Source organism: Canis aureus, chromosome 1 (assembly GCF_053574225.1).
Source record: "Canis aureus isolate CA01 chromosome 1, VMU_Caureus_v.1.0, whole genome shotgun sequence".
Lineage (NCBI taxonomy): Eukaryota > Metazoa > Chordata > Mammalia > Carnivora > Canidae > Canis > Canis aureus.
The window spans coordinates 93206782-93220021 of NC_135611.1; the positions used below are offsets into that span (position 1 = coordinate 93206782).

General features: G+C 42.0%; 1 protein-coding gene across 39 annotated transcripts in view; it reads right to left on the bottom strand.

Moving 5' to 3' along the window:
• Positions 1–13240, bottom strand: part of GLIS3 (GLIS family zinc finger 3) — a 548443-nt gene that overhangs the window by 247234 nt on the left and 287969 nt on the right. Inside the window, exon 10 of one of the 39 annotated variants that reach the window (XR_013386022.1) lies at positions 11943–12149. The exons of the other annotated variants lie outside the window; for them this stretch is intronic. The gene's annotated coding sequence lies outside the window, so the exon portion shown is untranslated. Of the gene's footprint in view, positions 1–11942; positions 12150–13240 lie in introns of those variants that run through there. 39 annotated transcript variants of the gene reach the window in all.

A 13240-nucleotide genomic window follows, 5' to 3' on the forward strand; every position in this document is an offset into this window, starting at 1 on the left:
AGAATTTCTAATTTGGCATTTTTATTCCTTGGCAAAATTACTAAGTTGGCTTTATCATTTTTAAAGTTCTTTCTTAAACATATCTTTTTAAGAGTCATCCTGGGAGTTTCATAAAAGCCACATGAACTCATCCATCCCAGAGAAAGAGGTGATACAAGATCAAGAAACACACCTGAAGAGCAAAAGCAATAGGTCGCATTTACCTGCCTTGGTAACATCCCTTTGGCCAGGGAATGAAGCCAACAGGTCTTGCAACATAAAGGATGGAGCTCAATATCTACCCACTAGCTAGGTCACCCCATCCTCTCAGATGCTAGAGAAGGCCAGGCAAGGCTGGGCAGGGATGCTTTCTCTCATCATGTAAATAGTCCCCTCATCCTTTACTTCCCATTCTGAGCCTCTCTCCATGCTTCTTTACTCCATGGACAGGCTTTCAAGCTACTCATCTTCTCTATTAGAATTCACCTTGATCACAATATTCAGGCTTGACTGTTTTCTGAACACGGGCTCACATGCAACTCAGATCCCTCAAAGATGGACCCTCTGTGCTAGTCACAACCACTGCAACATCTGGTCTGTTATGAAAAGAGCCAAGCTATGAAGTCTTTAGTTGGTAAGTACATGAGGACCAAATGCAATGTTCCCACATGGAGAGTAGGTACAGTTACATGGCGGGCCCATTCTTCCATGATAGTGGAGTGTCTTTAATCCATCAGTAACATTTGGGCAATAATGGATTAACTTTCAGGAAGCAGGAAGAGTTTTCCATAAAACTTAGAAGGACATTTTAATTAGCCATTACTGAGCTATCAAGATTTAGTTCTAATGTATGAAATACACTCACTGTAAATAATACATAACTTTTTTTTCTCTTTACAATATACTGAGAAGTCTAGCCAAGTATGAACTTTTTTTTTATGCCATCCTGCTTATTATGGAGATTTCACACATTACAGAGATCTTGCTTTCTAGACAGGACTGTCCCCTCTTGTTATATTATTGTGCTGGTATGGTGATTGTTTAGTTTTCTTCTTCTATAAAAGTGGAGTGAGCTCAAAAAGAGAATCCTGTGATGTACACAAGCAGCCTAATGAAGCCACATTCATCATTTCATAGTTCACATTATAGCCCCAAATAGAACTGAAAGCTCAAATTAGTAGTAAAATAACTCTTAAGTAAAAGTATATGCTTTAGTCATAGAGCGTGATGTATGTAGTTATGATCCTTCTTTGCTTGTGTTTATTGCTTTGTTTTTTTTTTCAAATTTGGCCCCTTAAGTACCTACCTCTCTCCCTCTTTTAAATGGCTGCCAATCTCAAATTGGAAACCAGCTTTATAACCTTGCAACCACTACATTTGTGCTGCACACCTGTTCCTCTAATACCTACCACCTGACTTCTATAGTACAGAGGAGACAGAGATATCTGTCTTTATCTGCAATGATTTACAAGAATGATCACTACAGTTGGGCCTGCATGAGAGCATGGATGGGTAACATTCATCTAAAATACAGGATGCTTAAAGCACTGGTCCTCAAACCTCAGTGTATTCCCAAATCACCTGGGAATTTGTTACACCTCCTGAATGTCAGGTCTCACCTCACACGTTTCCGATTCGACAATCTTGGAGGGGGCCCAGAATTTTCAGTAAGCACTCCGGTCATTCTAAAGCATTCATGGGCAACCATACTTCGGGGTTCACTAATAAAAGGAGCCTGCATCCCCACTCCCAGGCTTAAAGAGCTAATAGACTCTCATGGCATGACAAGAAGGACAAATACAATACACAGCCACAAAGGGGAAACTCAGGATGGTCCCCACTGGGTAATACAGCACTCTTCCCCAACCATGACCAAGACATACCAGCTACAGGAAAAGACAACATGGTGTTCGGCTGAGAGTGTAAATCACAGCATCAGGCTGCCTAGATTCAAGTCCTTGCTCCACCAAGGACTTAACTTCTACTTTAGTTTCTTATTCTCTGATATGGGAATAATAATAAGCATCGGCCTTACAGAATAAATGGGGAGTTTCAATAAATGAAAAGGTGCAAAGCATACAGAGCAGCATCTGATGTACAGGAGGTGCTTAGTGATTGGTAATGTGTGTGTCGGATGTGGTTAAGGACAGAAATACCTGCTTAAAATAGTCACTGAAAAAGTAACTCGTAGAATCCCATTATACAAATCTAGAGCCGAGGTACAGGTTACCAGTTTTATTTACATAAATCTGTCTGGCATTTCTGTCTCCACCTCCCTTCTAGTTGGCTGGTTCCTCCTTCCTCCTCAACCCCAGGGCGTTAGAGTCTTCTTGCTAATTCACCTGTCAAGCTATACCCAGGCTGGGGATGGTCAATGTTGCAAACCAGGAAGACTCTAAAGGAGTGGGTCCCCAAACCATGCTTTGATTTCAGGTTGAAATAGTGTCCCACCAAAGCCATGATTTGGTATCCTCATCATTTGGACTTTGTCTCAGAAATTCTAGGAATTTTGTTATCTTTTCCGAACACTGATTTTCTTAGCCTTTTGTGGTTCATATACTTCTGAACACACTGATATATTCCTCCTGATAGTGCTTTCTAGAACGCTGATGTTGTCAAACCCCACAATCTTGAGAGATTTAGCCACATCCCTGTTCTCCATCTCTCTTCAGCTGTCAATCTTTAAACTCTCTCCCTCTTTTGTCAGATTTGGAGGTTCTACCCAACTGGATTATATTCTCTTGTGGCTCTATATTTTATAAAGTGATCCCTTATTACAACATAGATTTGTTTGTGGGTTTTTTTTCCTGATTCCATTACTTCGTAAATGCCATCACCATGAAGAGCTGTTTGAGGCTCTAGCCCTGTACCAAGACCTCTTCTTAGATGGCATTTCTTTAAATCATCAACATTGAACCCAGTTATATTTCAGGCACCTGGTCTCAGCCTGTGTCATCTACAAAGCAACCATGACACCTCAGTAGATGGGATTATGCCTCCATTTGGACATGACACATTTTCAGCAAACTACAGAATCTACAGTTAAAGCCAGTCTAAGAGGATCATCTACTGCAATCTTTTGGATTTTCCAGATACAGAAACTTAAGTTCTTGTTTAAGACACTTGCTCAAAGTCACATAGTTGGAGGGCAGCTTATAGTTTCCTGGTTGCTCCAGCAATCTTTCCACCAATGCAATTTCTCAGTAAAGATATAAAAGATACATTTATGAAAAAATGTAGTTGACACACAATGAGGATGACAGATGACACATTAGATCTGATTCATTCTCAGCACTGAATTAATTTTTTGCCTTATTACAAAAGGAAAATACTTTAATTATAAAATATGTTTAAAATACAAACAAACAGAAAGAAAAAAATCAAGCTGTCCACTGCATCTCTATCGGAAATTAACCAATCATAAGTTGGATATTAGTACCCTCCCAATGTTTTTTTTTTTTAACGCGAATGTCTGTTTAGCAATGTAATGATGCTGTGTGTGCCATTTTGTGACCTGCCTCTTTTACCTAAAAACATAATGTGACTTTCTTTCATATTGTTAAACTTTCTTCATCATCATTTATACTTTCTGCTGAGTACTCCACAGTACAACCAATCTCTTCTTGAACATTTGTTTCTCCTAATTTTTAAAAAATTATCAGCAACTTTGAAATTAATGCCCCTTTAGCTAAATTTCTATGCAGACCATGAAAAATTCATAAGGATAAATTCCTAGAGTTGGAACTGCTAAGACAAAAACTATGCACAGTCTCAAGACTTTCAGTAGATGCCAACAAATTGAGAACTATATTTAAAAGAGACACTGACAAACTGGAAGGTGTCCAGAGGATGACAACCAAAGTGTCTATTCAACATGTCCTCGAGGCAGGCTAAAGGGACTGAGTGTGCCTGGCACACTTAGGGAGGAAGATAAATTCCCTCCAAAAGGAAAAGGATTTTTGTTTTCCTGTCTGCTGCTTTGTTTCTCGTTTAAAGTACATTCAACAATATCAGGGGACACCTAGGGGGAAAAGAGTCCCTGTGCTGGATATTAAGCTACTGCATCTCAGCTTCCGTGCTGCACTCTATGACACTAGAGCTGGGATCTGCAGTCACACTCCACTACCAGGCTGTTCCTGTTAGCCTCTGCCCACAGAGAGCATGAGAGGAAAGCCAAAAGAGGCAGAAAGGTTGACTCCTTCCATGTTCTTTTTTTTTTTTTTAAAGATTTTATTTATTTATTTATTTGAGAAGGAGAGGAAGAGAGAGAGAGAAGCAGACTCCCCACTGAGCAGGAAGCCCGAACTGGGAGTCAGTCCCAGGACCCTGGGATCATGACTTGAGCTGAAGGCAGACATTTAACCCAGTGAGCCACCCAAGTGCCCCTTCCATGTTTTTCTGTTCCTTTCAGCATCGCCCAGGAACAGTGCTCTATCTTGGTATCAGCAAGTGATTTCACTTTGTTCTTTTTCCAATGCCCTCAGATGCAGCCTCATTGGCACAGTCCCTCCCTCAGAGATCTGGTTCCTAGTTCCCTGGGATCTTTTTCTGAGCTCCTAAGTTTCGATGACTCTGACCTCTTCCCTTTGTTCCCATCTCAAGGGGTGATGGCTACTTCCTCTCCTTCTTCACCTTTTCATTTTTCTAATACCTAGCTAACAATTCTATATAATGGATTCCCTCTGTTAAAATGACTGGTGTGATTTGGTATCTTTAGTGGACCCTGACTGATATGGTTCCCTATGACTGCAGCTGGTAAATTGAGAAGGAGTAACCTCATGTCCAGGAATTCCTGACCTGAGAGAAAGTTAAGACAGATCAGTAGTCTTAAGAGTATTTTTGTCAGTGCAATCCTTTTTTTTTTTTTTTTTTTTTTTTAGTGCAATCCTTTTAAAAAATATAATCTTTTACCAAACTCAATGTGTAATCTATAAAAGCAGAGGTGCTTTGGCTGAAGTGAGAGTATGGAGCATCCCACCCCTTAGTTGCATGGCCCCACTCAACCAGCAGTTTCTATAGAGCCCTATTCCCTCCTGCCCTGCCCCAACCTTCTGTAGAACTCCTGGGTTCAACAGATACTAGTCTGGCAACCACTAATCCGCACAACCTATGTTCCTTTCCAAATTTTGATTCTGTAACTATGCAGCTCTTCTTGCACGGTCCAGGGATCTCTGGACATTTACATGACCCCAATAATAGTTCAAGAGAAACAGAAGAGGTCTGCCACCAGGTGCTTCATACACACCTGGCTGTCTCATCTACAGCCCCGTCTTTCAACCACAACCAAGAGATCCTTTCCAACCAGGCTGGGGTAATACAGTGCAGAAACCATTATTGAGTAACTGCCATTCCTGCTGTTAAGAATAGGTCAGCGTTTTTCATTATGAGCCTCTTTCAGAGGTTTCTAACATGATTTTAAAAATCTGCTCTAGCTTAAAGTTTGGCATGAAAGTTCTTGGCTCCAGGCTGTACTTTCTTTCAGTGAAGCTACTAAAAGTGTATTTAGCTACTTTAGAGCTCAGAGAGATCACTGTAAGTTCTGAATAAGAGAAATCTGAAGTTTGAAATGTCCCCCTTCCCCCTCAAAATCTATTAAGCTTCCATTTCTTAATAAAAAAAAATTCCAGGCTATTTGCTAAAACTGTAGCCTTTCAATTGTTAAAGTGATACTCAAACTGTTCAAACATAAAAGAATTTAATGCAAATAAGGTATTCATAGTAAGATGGTTTTCTCACATCCATTTCCACTATAGTTTGGTTTCAGCTTGTCTTTACCTGCTTTGATCCCCTGAAAATAGGGTCAAATTGCTTTTGAAACAAATTCCAAACTTTAAATTTTGCATCAGTGATATTTATAACTTGCAGATACTTTTCCTTTGTATCTTCTCAACTACAGTCAACAAAGGTGGTAAGTGATAAGTATCAGAATTATTCCCTCTTCACAGAAGAAAAGATCGAAGCTCAGAGAGCTTGACCAGCTTAAAGTCCTTGTCAAAGCCAGAGTAAGAAGTTGACTGCCTCGATGCCTGCACTGCGCTTGCATTCCTCAACTCCTGCAACAAGAGCAAACCATAATGAAGACAGAGAAAAAGGGAAGCTACCCAAGCCAGAAATACCTGCAAACCTGGAGCAACTTGTTTCATGGGTGGGGTTTCCCTCTCCAGGGAAGTTCCTTCAACCAGCAGAGGCCCAGCAGCCTTAAAGTCCTCACTCTGTTCCTCTGCATTGGAGACTGAGTTCAGGTCACTATCAGGAAAATAACCTTTATCCCCACACTTGTCTTCAGTGCTGGGAAGGGCCTGGGCTCTGGAGTGATCCAGAGAAAAGTGGGCTGAAATACTAGCTTTACCATTCACAGCCAGGGTCAGCCTCCCATTCCACCTCTAAGAGATAAAACAAAAAACAGAAAAAAAGGGACGCTTGGTGGCTCGACAGTTGAGCATCTGCCTTTGGCTTAGGTCGTGATCCTGGGGTTCTGAGATCAAGTCCCAAATTGGGCTCCTGGTAGGGAGCCTGCTTCTCCCTCTGCCAATGTCTCTGTCCCTCTCTCTGTGTCTCTCCTGAATAAATAAATAAATCTTAAAAAAAAAAAAAAAAAAAGGAAAAAAAGAAACCAAACCACTACCTCAAAAGGTTTCTGTGGTCAGTAAAAACACCCAACACAGTGGGGTGCCTGGGTGGCTCAGCTGGTTAAGTGTCCAACTCTTGGTTTTGGGCCAGGTCATGATCTCAGGGTCATGAGATTGAGCCCCATGTTGGGCTCTGTGCTGCATGTGGAGTCTGCTTAAAATTCTGCCTCTGCTCCCCTTCCCTTGCTCATTTGTTCTCTAAATTAATTAATTAATTAGTTAGTTAATTAAAAACACCCAACACACAAGAGAAATTCAATATGATAGGCAAATATAAACACTGCCTCAAAAAAAAAAAAAAAAAAAAACAACACCTAAAAAGGAAAGAAAAGAGAAGAAAAAAAGAAAAAAGGTAGTTATTCAAAAGAGGGGACACTATGAATATTCTCCTCCCTAAAAAATGAAAAATACGCACAGTCACATAAGACTACAAACAACAACCTGTGTGGAAAATACCATTGTAAAATTGTGCAGGAATCTGCTGGCTTGTAAGACCCAATGACTCTGGGTATGCTGGGTATACACAACATGGCTTTATGATTCAGCCAGTGACTGTGTGCTATGATTCCCAAACCATCCTATTCTTTCTTCCAACTCCAAGATGCTTCATCTATTAGTTTACCCATTTATTTTTCCAACATCCTTGCATTCTTGAGGATTTATAAATAAAGGCAAGATCGTGAACAGTGCTGTGTTGAGCTATACTGGAGCTGAAACAAAAGGGAAAACCAGTAATAATGACCTGGTCCTATTTTAAATTTTTATATTTTATCCATAATGGATTTTTGGGGTATTAATATTGATCACTTTAAATATCACACTAAAATATTATGTATCTGGATTAATGAGCTTTTGGCATCCCCTCAGAATTCTGACTCTAATCTTGACTCTAAATGAGACACCTCTCATAGTTGAAACCTGAAATCCCATGGAGTCACCACAGGATGCAATTAAGAGGCATTAAAGATCTATTATGGATGTCCAGGCTGAGAAAGATCAAGTGAGGAACATGCAGCACAAGGCTGGCCAGTAGTGACATCCCAAAACAGACCTTCTGTTGTATCTTTTTTACACTTCACCATCCACCCTTCACACCTCTTTCCCCATAACAGTGTGAGATAGTTCTGTTTGCCATTCACTGCCCCTGTACACATGCAGTCCCACAAATCCACCAGATTTCTACAGGTAGGGTGTTCACCATGCGGTACATGTTCGCAGCCTTGCCCGGCTGGCTCTTGATCATAAGGGTAGAGTCTGCTCCAAGACCAAGTGGCCACCACAGTTTCCTGAGCTGTGCCTGGGTTACACGAGGGCTTCATATTCAATGCAGTCCAAAACACTCAAATCCCAGAACAGCACTGAGGATCACCATGCTGCATGGGAACACGATTGCCAGACACAAGTGGTATAAACATGATCTGCTTGATTTCTTCTCAAATATTCTAAAGCATCTAGTTCCTCTCTCCCAGGCTTCTCCAGGCAGGGCTTTGCCCCTTCTGTCCTTACCACAGTCAACTCTCTCTACTTTGCAGCACATTACTGCTGTAAGCAAGTAAGCCCCTGGTGGCAGAGGATGTCAGCTGTTACATAAATCAGACTACATTCCCCAGTCTCCCTTGCACCTACATTTGGCCATGTGCCTCCTCCTTTCTAGCCAATGAGGTATGAACGGTAGGGATGTTCCCGTTATCAGACTTCCATGTGTAATCTCCTTTTTTTTCAGCTCCCCATCCGGCTAAATGGAGAGAACACTTCCAGAATAATGGAGCCAAAGCAGATAGAGCCTGGGTCCCCGCAGGAACATATGGAAAGCCCCCAACCAGATGGAAATAAACTAGAAATGAAAAACTAAGCTCATTGAGATTTGGGGGTCTGTTATAGCAACTAGCCTCTCTGGACTAATATACTTCCCCAACTAGACTATCAACTCTTCACTGGCTGGCTCTCTATCTGATGCATCTCTGTATTCTCAACAGTGAGAGCACACAGTGGGTGTGCACTACAATCCTGTGATATTTAGGCATCTCTATTTCCCTCTTGAAGCTATTATAAAAAAGTATCTCCACCACCATTGCCAGTAGAATGACTTATTATGAATTGCTCTCTATCTCTTTATACTGAAAATGAAGGAAATATATTCCTAGAAACCCCTGTTAATTATGATCACTAAATAGAATGATTCATGCTTCTTAAATGCCACTTCATAATCAGCTAATAATCTAAATATAAACAAACATACAAAGGCAAAGGATGGAGTTGGAATGGGAGCCCCAGACACATACTTGAGTTTTCCTCTGGAAAGATTTCTAATGCACTATAGTGTCTTAGGATATGTTTCTGCTCTGTGCATATCACAGTTGACATCTTGTCAAAACCAAGCAAAATAATTGCATCCCCCAAGTAAAAGTATCATGCAGGCAGCAATTTAAATGTGGCACTGCTTATCAGCACCGATTTACTAACATCTTACTGTATATAACCATGCATGGTAGAAGGAAAAGTTATACATCCGTACCAAGATTTAGGCATAAAAACAAAATCCGTTACACTTCCAATTCAAAAGAAGAAAGAACAAAGGAAAAGGGAATAAAATAAGAAGCTTTGTTTCTTCCTCTTAGAAATAAACTTTTTTTTTTTAAATAAACTTTTAAAGAAATCTAAGTCTGCACACCTCCATTGAGATGAGGGGGACAGGACATAAGCCAGTCTGCTCAGGTCTTGAGGGAGAAGAAAAACAACCTATCTTATGAGGTTATTAAGCTAACACCTCAGCAAGCCGCAGGCATGCTACTCATTTATTACACAAAACCGAAATCTTCTGACAGTCCATAATTATGTGCTGAGAACTCTAATGAATAACTCTGCATCAGAAGGATTCACAAAACTTTGATCAGTGTCCCGAGAGACAGCAGGTCAAGATGAACCTTGAAATCTGATTAACATCACCCATTCCCATCAGCATTCTAAAAACACTGTTTTTAAGCTTTCCATTCTTCACCTGGATATTTTGAAAACATAATTTTGTCAAACATTCTACAGCAATTATAAAAAGTAGCATAAAAAGTCACTTTTGAAACAGACTTAAGATAAAGTTTGTATAATTTCCCATGTGCAATTCTCCATACCTTTTTGATTCTAGGGCCATGATCATAAAAAAGTTATACTGCAGGACTCAATGCTATACTATATTAGATGGGTAACTGGCTATCATTTTGTATCTTGTGCTCTGCAAGTGACCAAGATTTTAGGAGACCTGGATTTGAAGTGGTAATGTTTATTTTTTTATGATTTTATTTTTATTTGTTTATGAGAGAGACAGAGACAGAGACAGAGAGAGAGAGGCAGAGACACAGGCAGAGGGAGAAGCAGGCTCCATGCAGGGAGCCTGATGTGGAACTCGATCCCAGGACTCCAGGATCACACCCTGGGCCGAAGACAGGCACTAAACCACTGAACCACCCAGGGATCCCCTTATTTTTGTTTAAATAGGCATGGAGCTCCATGTGGAGCCCGATGCAGGGCCTAAACTCATGTTCCTGAGGATCAAGACCTGAGCTGAGATCAAGAGTCGTATGCTCAAACCAACTGAGCTACCCAGACACCCTTGAAGTGGTGATGGTGTTTAAAATGGGCCATCCACACAACCCTTTTCTCTATTCCCTTTGGTTTTAAGACATGAAGCAGGGAACAGAAATCTGATTTAGCTGAAGCTAAATGATCTGGAGAAGGAATAGAACACATGTTGATGGTTTTATCAACAATTTGGTTCAAATGACGGTCGTGTGTGTGTGTGTATGTGTGTGTGCACACAAAATGAAAATACAACTGCCCTGGTCCCTCCTAGTAGGGTTAGAGAAGGAATGGCAAAAACAAAACAACAAAACAAACACCACATGCCACACCCCTAATTATTGCACACAAGGCAGACCTCACTAGTGAATACCCAACTCTTTCCAACGGAGCCCCACAGTCTACCATCTTTACCACAGCCCTCTCGGCACCAGCTACCAAACACGTGGAATTGAAACGCTAAATGAAATCTAGTTTCCAGCTCTGATTCTGTCCTATTACTAATGAATATTTGAAATGGATAAGACATCAGAGTTCCTCAACTCCCCATTTACAGGTAAAGAAAATGAGCAATGGAGATGTTGATTAGCTTTTCAAAAGCCAAAGAGCCAATCCACAGGGATGTTTTAATTGAAATCTTCAGATTTTTGAAAAACTCTTTCTTGGTATGGTATGATTTATACCATTGAAGACATGTACAACAAGGTTCAAGAGTAAAAGGATTTGAGCAAAATTTTCAATGTGTTCTACAATGTGAGCCAAACAAACAAAAATCCACTGCAGGAAGTGTAGGGAGAGCTGTAAATTCACTCTCAGCCTTGAAATTTGGGCAAGATGATTAGTAAAGCTTACTATAGACCCTGTCTCCTGTATCATTTGCCTACATCAACAACTTCTGGTATCACATGCTACTCCACACCAGAATAAGAGACAATACGTGTAGAAATTACCTCTAGAGAAAGACACTACCTCTGCTGCACCTTCTGGGTTCACATCATTTACACCTTGGTCACATCTGATCTCCCACCTTTCTCCATGAGGTCAAGGTGGAGCCCCGAGGGGCTGGGGGGCTATTCAAAGTCTGAGGTCAGGTCTTTCAACACAAGACAAACTTTTCCAGTCCCAGTTTAATAATGACTATTCTGTGTTTTTGGCTTAGTAGCATTAAAAACCCCACAAGGAGTCTTCTGGGAGAGAGAAAATGACTATGAAGCCGCCCACACCTCTGATCTATCCTTCTCTCTCTCTCTCTCTGTCTGATGTATGTATACACATACACACACACACACACACACACACACGCACCTTCTCTCCCTCTATTCTAAGACTTTCCTCAAACAGAGAAGAGCCCCTGGAATGCACTCCATCTCAGGGTTCTCTGACCGTGAAGAACCCTCGGGAGAAACGTACGTGCACAAAGAGGGAAAAGAGTGGCAAACTGCTAGCGCTATAAAAGCCAGAAGCCTCCAGCAGGTTCTCAGTGGTGGAGGAGAAACAGCCACGGGGAAGGACTTCACACGAGGAGGCGAGGAGGAGCAGCTGGGGCGGAGGTGGAAGTGGGTGACAAAGACATGGAGCCAGAAACAGAGCTGTGAGGAAGAAGGGGGAAAAAAGGCTGAGCAGCCGAAAGCTGGTGGTTAAAATAACTCGTGGTAACAGAGTGTTCTTTGTTACCACACACTGCTCTTTGTTATCACACATTACAGAAAGTTATAAACAACAGAAGCATGCTGTACACTAAAGCTGCTTTTCAAGCTCCGGGCTCTGGTGACCTAACAGACTCCCCGGCTTCCCCCTTGTGTAGATGGATGCCATTTCCAGAACAGCACGTCGGGACTTTGGCCGTTACTCTGTACATCTCAGCCGACACACAGGAATCTTCTATGCTATGCAACAGCGCACTCTCTGCAAAGATGCCTTTTGCATCCCCATTGGCGCGGGTCAAGAAGATGCAGGCAGGGTTGGTTGCGTCTGCAAGGAAAAGTGACTGTCGAGTTTTACAAGCAAAGGGATGCGAAACTTACCTGAGGGAATTAAAAAGCCCAGAGAAAATGAGCTCATTTGGGTTTATACATAAAATTAGACACTCCACAGCACCAAGAAAACAGCTTGCCTGCGAAGGCAGTGGACAGACACAGCCCAGGTTGGGCTGGGAACGGACACCCTGTGGTGGCTCTGGAGAACCTTCTCCCTCCCCCTGCCTCCATCACCATCTTCCCTGACTGCCATCCTTCCATCCTGCTCCCACATTTGGCCTCTCATCTACCAACCACGGGGCGCAGAGTGCCCTGAGGAGCATTCTGGTGGGAGAAGGAGAGAGGGAATGCCCAGCCCTACTTCTTCCCCTGATGCCACACTATAGCCAATGGATCCGGTCTGATCACCTCTTCTCCCTCCAACCTCTCCTTCCTCATCACGTCAGTCCTATCTGCCCTCAGGAGTCAACACGGACTTTCTCACTGCCAGAGCTCTCTTTCTCTCAGCCTCCACTCCACTTGACTTCTCAGTTGCTGTGGTCAGACACTTAGGAGTACTTCCTCCTCACTCAGAGTCCCCCCACTATGCTATTCCAAACCACATCATCAATCACTTTTTCTCTATCACTGAGGGCTTTTGATATGCTTGCCATTTAAGAGCTGATGTTTTCTCAGGGTTGCCTTTTCTTCTCATTTCTTACTCTGCATCCTGAGAATGCTGTTTCTCACTAGACTGCTGGCTCCTTCAGGACAAAGGCTGTGTCAAACTCATCTATGAGTGCCCCTTGGCAGGTGCACAAGTCCATGCTGGGAGCATGCTTGCTCCATGCCTGTCATCATCAGAGCCTGCCATTTGCCCTTCTGTGAGATCACTCAGGTCTGCTTTCTCACCATTCCCACTGCATTGCAGCCTTCTCATTTCATCCTGGCCAGGTTATAGCCGGAGTTATAACCCAACCGATCCCCACACTTCTATCTCCTTCCCTGTCCGTTCCGTCCTTCAGAGGACCACCAAAATTATCTTTTTGAAAGACAGATAAGCATCATATCCCTACTATGATTGTATTCCTTCAACTGCTTCCCTTT